Here is a 7,418-nt window from a genome sequence, read left to right as displayed (position 1 = left end):
TAAACCGTTGATTTTCCCGTTTATATAGCTTAACACGTGTCATTGTTGGGACCCTTAGTACATTGTTTAGCTTCCTGTTTAGTTTAATGCACACCTTCATGTTGAAGACCGAATTTTTACCTTTAATGATTTGCTTATATAAATTGGGACTTGGTTGGATAGTTGTTTCATTAGAACTCATATCACATCTTCCTTCGTCTAATTAATAATAAAAAAAACTCGTATCTAATCTTTTTAAGATGGACAAATCATGAAGCCTTCACTATCGTAAACCCTCTTTTTAAAGCAACTCAACGGTTTCATCCATATAAAAACGAGAAAGAAAAACACGTATAAAACACATCAACAAACGAAACCTCTAAACATCAGATTCTTGACTTATGACAGGTGCTTACAGATGCAGTGGGTTTAACCGTTTTAATAGGTACTGACGTTCATCCTTATCTTGAACAATAGTGTTACATCACAACATGGAAAGACACACTATAAAATGTCAACTGTAAAGATCTTACCCAATCAAATGTCAACTGTAAAGATCTTACCCAATCAAATGTCAACTGTAAAGATCTTACCCAATCAAAATGTATATTAACACAAGTGAACATCAATGTTTGCATTGATACATATTTTTGGTAAATTCATGATTCATGTGTTTTCGGTTTTTGTATTAGTTTGACTGGTTGATATTTGACGGATTTGAATAATATATATATAATATGTTAGTTTATGAATGGAAAGTTTATTGTTGAGACTGAAATTTAACACTCGGTATATGACGATGATACGAGATAACATTTAAAAATGCATCATTCAAACATTTCCTATAATGGTCTATTTTTTTAAATTGTTATTTGAAGGACACGCACACCACATCTCCCTATATCTATTTCTCAAACACATAGTAATGATAATTAACAAGAAATATTTAGTAAATAGTACAATGTACTTTGCGTAAAGGATGATTCATCAGCGATCTGATAATAAAGATCCTTACTTCATATTTCTTTATAGCCATGTTAATCAACCGCATCATGATATTTCTTTTAAAATGATATAACGCATCCTCGAGAAAATTTTATCATCACAGTAAAAATATGTATACTATTATTGTGATGTTATGCTATTGTTTCAGAAAAAAAGAGAAGGTTTGGTACTATTAAAACGTTTAATCCCGCTGCAAATGTTTGCACCTGTCCTAAGTCAGTAATCTAGTGTATAGTAGTTGTCGTCTGCTTATGAAATTTATACATGTTTCTCGTTTCTCGTTTTTTATATAGATTAGACCGTTGGTTTTCCTGTTTGAATGGTTTAACACTAGTAATTTTGGGGCCCTTTATAGCTTGTTGACCGGTGTGAGCCAAGGCTCTGTGTTGAAGGCCGTACATTGACCTATAATGATTTACTTTTTTAAATTGTTATTTGGTTGGAGAGATGTCTCATTGGCACTCACACCACATCTTCCTGTATCTATTATTAATTTTTATTTTTTAACCATGGCGTTGTCACTTTATTTCCGATCTATGAGTTTGATTGCACCTCTCATATTTTTCGCTCCTCTTCCTAACGCCTTAACACTACGTACGCTTTTCCAAAAAATTTAGAGAAAATGTCTAAAAAAGGGAACTAGGTATTGCAATGACGTATGATTGCAATGATAATGTCAAATGACTAATATAAAGAAAGTCTCCTTAATGTAGATTTTTCTTGTGAGCTTTGATGACAGTCTTTTACATTTTCGTACTCCGCTAGGCTTACACAACATCAGAACTATGCACTGCCTGTTTCAAAAATGTCCGAGAGACTTCACACTTGACAAAAGATTCATAAAGTGTCCTCCAATGTACAGTATAATTTGTGGTGTAGCTCTTTAATTTCCGTCTTTTTAAACCAGTCAGATCAAAACCTTTACATGATGAAAAAAGTAAATCATCCCTATTTAGTTTACAATTAAAATGATTAAGGAATAAATGTAATAAGCATCTGCAATGTTCGACATTTCAGGGAGGTAGATTTTCTAATTCCGCCATATTTTCCAAATCAGTCTGTTCCTGATGTATCCTACAGTTACATCAAAACTATTGCAGTATAGGACCTTGACTTTGGACATTACACGAACCCTCTAACATCAGGCTGTGCAAACAAAAAAAATCCTAATTCTATTATTTAGAAAATAAGTATCATCATATATAAATAATTATTTCTTATTTTTCATTTTGCACAATACAATACAAATACGTTTATTATAGTGAAATTGTGTATTACAAAAATTGTACAATATCAAACAAATTTAATTAAATTACACCCAATGTTAATTTTGAACACAAAGAAGTAGAATGGTGGTTTCTTTCTCAATGTTAGACTTCCTAGTTGAATGACATTATACTATGCGATGGTATACATTCCTTGTTTACACAGTATGTTTATATAACCCCGTGAATTCCGGCATCAGTCCGTGAACTTCGGCACGGGTTACATTAAAGTTTTTAGGTCTATAATTGACACTATGGATGCTTTAAACGCAAGACCGTATAAAATATATACAAATTTATTAACCCAAGTTTACAGTTCGAAATCTAGGGGAAGACTGCCCCAGCAACAGTTTAAAAAACATATAAATTATGTTAAAGATAATGGTATTAAAACATTATAAAAGGTTCTCATTAAATATAAATATAAGTGTCCAATCTTATGTAATAATAAGCTGATTATTGTCCTCCGGCTTAACTTTATAAAATAGCGATAATTGCTTTTGTTGTTCGAGTGTTAGATACATGTATTATCTCTCACACTTTTGACAGCCATCGGATTAAGTTGTAAAATAGTTAATCTATAATCTCTTTGGATATTTGAAATAAGAAACATTGTATTTAAGAAAACAGGAATATTTAAAACAAGAAATATTTAACTTAAATCTAAAATGGGAAATATTCAATTCAACACGAGAGTTCATATAAAGCACTTTGCAAATTATTGTAAAAGTTCCTAAAGTCACTTTTCTTCCGGTTATATTTATACGATTTTAATTACAAAGAGCCGGATAATGGTTCGTGGCTTGTGATCATCGACAAAAAATTAACAAGACGTAAATATGCAATGTGTTTCCGAATGTTATTTTCATTAGTTACATACTTCTGTTTTATTCCGGCTAATTGGTGCAGAATTGCTCACTTGTTTAAGAAAACATGATACTTTGCACAGCAGTTCTTGGTTGTATACCCTTTGATTTCAGCTGTTGACCCACTCAGAAAAATCCAAAATTGGGGCCATTTTCAAGATGGCGGAAAAACGTTATAAATATCAAGATTGTCCTGTCCGCAAGGTATTCTATATAATTTCGGATATAAAAGTAATGGTTTTTTTATAAAGTCTTCATGTTCTTGAATTTGTTGTCAATATATTTCAAAATATAGATAAAACAGTTTGGTTATTTTTAGAAAGCATACATTTGAAAATATGGCTGCATATAAAAAAAGAAATAGTGAAAATCAAAATTTTAATCAATATGTAACATATTGTAATTGTTCTGTATTAGCTTTCAGTTGTAATGGTTGAAATGGAATAGGTTGAATTGAATCAATTGACCGTTGCTATAGGTTGGTTAAATGTGGTGTCTTATTAATTTACTTGTGTGAACTTTGACATTGTTTGAGATAGTGTCGAGGAGACCTTGTCTCGTGTCTCTGCAATACCATGTCTTACGTCACTTATCCATATTTCATCTCTCGTACCCACCATATAGTCAGATTATTATATGTAACCAATATGTGTACCTTTCTTTAGGCGGATATAATGATTGCTATTATTGGAAATTGTTAAGGACAACTATTGTCTTTTCCAACTATGTGCGAGGGCAATACGTAACTTGCCATTGTTCTAAAATAAACCACTTGTCGGTTCTTTTATTAGTTTGAATGGTAACAGTCATTATAGAGTTTGGCGGAACTTGCTGAGTTGAAATCTCACCCCTACTGTTAACAAATGCCGTATTTATCACTGGGTTGTTGGTGGTAAGTGTGGGAGTACTCTGATGTTTCTTTGCCTCCATTGTGTCCAAAATATCTAGCCCATGTATGACATCGTCCGTTAACGGCGCTTTCCACACATCCCATTGTATGTTTTCTCTATCAATGTCGAGAGAGGTGTTCTTTATAATATTCCTATTAACCCCCTGTACACCCAAACCACGAAGCGTTTCGGTATCAGAATCTTCAATATCTTCTAGAATTAGTTTTGCAATTCACTAATGTTATCATTGCAGCAGTGTCCATAATCATGCTAAAATTGTGGTCATAAATAGTTCCTCGTACTGCTAGGCATTTTTAATGGTTCGTTTGATGACATATCGGACGAGGACGTAGACCTCTGTTCGGTTTTGTCATTAGGTGATGTTGTGTGGCAAATGGACTTGGGAGCCGAGCGTTGGCCTGCTGGCCCGACTCATTGTTGTGTAAAGACTCCGTTGTTAGGGTACGCTTTAATTTGCTCTGTGTCCAGGTGAATGTGAACGTTGCCTAACATAACCGGGATGTTTGGAGTTTATCCGTGGAGATGCTGACTGTTGTCCTTAAGGACAATATGATCTCTAGCTTGAAGGGAGTGATATTTGTCGATATATATTAAACTTGGATGTATTTCTATCTGGCGATCTACAGCTTTTATATTGTTCATGGGATATTCTACGTGCATATTGATCAGGTGATCTTCCATTGATCTGGTAGTCTTCCATGTTTATATTAATCAGAAGGACAAAAGTTATATTGATAAGCCAATCCAAGGTTATGCTTATTAGTTGAAATCATAGCAATACATAGTTTTGTGACAATTTGAGCGTGGTTACTCATCTCATTTACATAAGGACTGCTTATATTCCCTTTAGCGGGCGGTGATACTGCGCCATTAACAAAGAAGACTTGCCGATTGGCATAATTGGGAATTTTTTATCCATGTATCGCCATTTGAGTTTTTTAATTGTCTTAACGCTTGCTTGATCGTTTCTGAGTTTCTCTCTATGTTTACCTTGCGAGCGTACCCAAAAGTAACATCAGCCAGGCAATCACTTTTATTGGTTAATAAACGCCATCCAAGTCATTACTTCTCTTTGATGGAATATTTGCATTTTTGGGAGTTGTTGGCTTCGGTCCCTGTCTCGGGCACCAGCATCCCTGGTATGGATCGTTAGTGGAGTCAGCTTGCTATTTTGCAAGCATGTAGAGCTCAAGGAAATGACGAGTTTGTCATAATTGGAGTCATAAATGTGGCAGAAGGAGGATTTGCCATTGACTCGACATCGTTGGTTCTGTATTGGATAAATTTAATAGGATCCTCTTGAAGCCAATTGTTTGTGTAATGGTGTGCTGCTCTGAACCAATTATGATTGACTCATATTAGTCGGTTAGAGTGTGTAAGTACATGCAACAGTAGTATACTGCTGTTCAAAACTCGTAAATCCATGGACAAAAAACAAAACCGGGGTAACAAACTAAAACTGGGGGAAACGCATTAAATATAAGAGGAGAACAACGACACAACATTAAAATGTAACACACACAGAAACGGACTAAGCATTAGACAAAATCCGATTAGAATAACAAATATAACATCAAAAACAAACACATGAATTTGGGATAGAAAAGTACCGTGAAACGTCTTATAGTAATGTGAATTCACACTCAAACATAAGAGAAATCAATCGACACAACGAAAACATAACGTTAAAATGTAACACACACAGAAACGAACTATAACATAACAATGGCCATATTCCTGAATTGGTACAGGATATTTGTAAAGAAACAAATGGTGGCTTGAACCTGGTTTTGTCATTTTGTGGCATGCCAAACCTCGCACTTTAATGGCAATGTGAAATATAACATTAAAATGACAACATAATATTACAGGACTACAATACAAATAAATAGGAAAACATATTAGACATGATTAGACAAAGAAACACAAGAAAAATATCTAACAAAATGCATCAGGTTTAAAATTCAATACGCCAGAAACGCGCCTCGTCCACAAGAGACTTACCAGTGACGCCAAGATATAAAAGTTCGAAATTCATAACAACTACAAAGTTGTACAGCACTGAGGATCTAAAGTTCAAAAAGGTTGTGCCAAATACGGCTAGGGTTTTCTGCTTGGGATACGAACATCATTATTATTTAGAACAATTTGTGCTATTGCAAACAGTAAATTTTATCAAAGTAATATAAAAGATATACATGATAAAACTAAAGTATTAACTAATTACAGAAAACAAAACCTGGATAAATTATATAAACCAACACAAAAACAGACACACCCGACTTAGTCAAGGCCTCAACGCAAAAAGTGAAAAAAGTGACGTCACAAAAGTGGTGAAAAGGCACAAAAATTACGTCACATTTGAAATTCTGAAATTCTGTAAGAAAACACGAAAGCCATTTGCTGTTATCCTTGATCAGTACTAGAAGTGTCTGGCATGTTCAGAAATGGAGATTATTGTTGAATAATTTGAACAGTGTAATGCAAGGCCAAGTGCCCTGATATAGGACTTCTGACCTAAGGGGAAGACACCAATTGTGCTTTCAACAAAGTTGGTGTAGTTGATAGTTCATGCGAACTTATTGGGGAAATACCCGAGGCAGGGAGTTTGTTATGTACTTTTGGTGTACTTGTGTTGTACTAGCTAAGGTAAAATTTTGGCTTAGATGATGTATCCATTGCAGGAATTTTAACTTCTTTATTTCGCTTTGTCCACTTATACACACTTACAACATACGCCATTTGTTTGAAAGTACCCTACTGTGCAAATACACTTTGAAGTTGAACTGTGTCTACGTCCTCAGTTGCTGTCAGCTTGTCCACCCGTCTCACCACAATATTGATTTGTTTCATTGGCCTAACCCTCAATTCCACCAAGAGCTTTCCACTATCATACGTACTACAATGCGTTGAGGTGTGATAAAAACGCAGAAATATACATAAAGTGGCAAACAATGAAAAACCTGAGTCTACCGGAAAAATGTCTTATACGTGAAATTAAAGGAGAACACTGTGAAGAAACAGAAATCCGTGGACAACTAGCCCTTCAACGTATTTACGGATATATCATTGCTTCAATCCAGACAAAAACGATTTGAAGAAACATTTCGGTCAATAGACGCAACAGTATTAGCCGAGATATCCGAAAAATGTAAAAGCAATATTGAAGCAAAATTCACGAGATGTGGACACAGGACATAAAAGAAAAATCCAAAGCTGTGTGGCAGAAACATCAAGAACATTTCGATAATTACGAAAAGAATTATGGCGATGAGTCCATAATGAAACTAAAACAACAACGACCAGCTAGAAACAACGATATACACATGAATAATGTAAATAGCAATACAACCCCTAATCAACCAAATGTTTCACAGAATACAAATACTGGA

The sequence above is a fragment of the Mytilus edulis genome, chromosome 6, assembly GCF_963676685.1.
Source record: "Mytilus edulis chromosome 6, xbMytEdul2.2, whole genome shotgun sequence".
NCBI classification, from domain to species: Eukaryota; Metazoa; Mollusca; class Bivalvia; order Mytilida; family Mytilidae; genus Mytilus; species Mytilus edulis.
The sequence above is the reverse complement of the archived record's forward strand: the minus strand, read 5'-3'. Positions refer to the sequence as shown.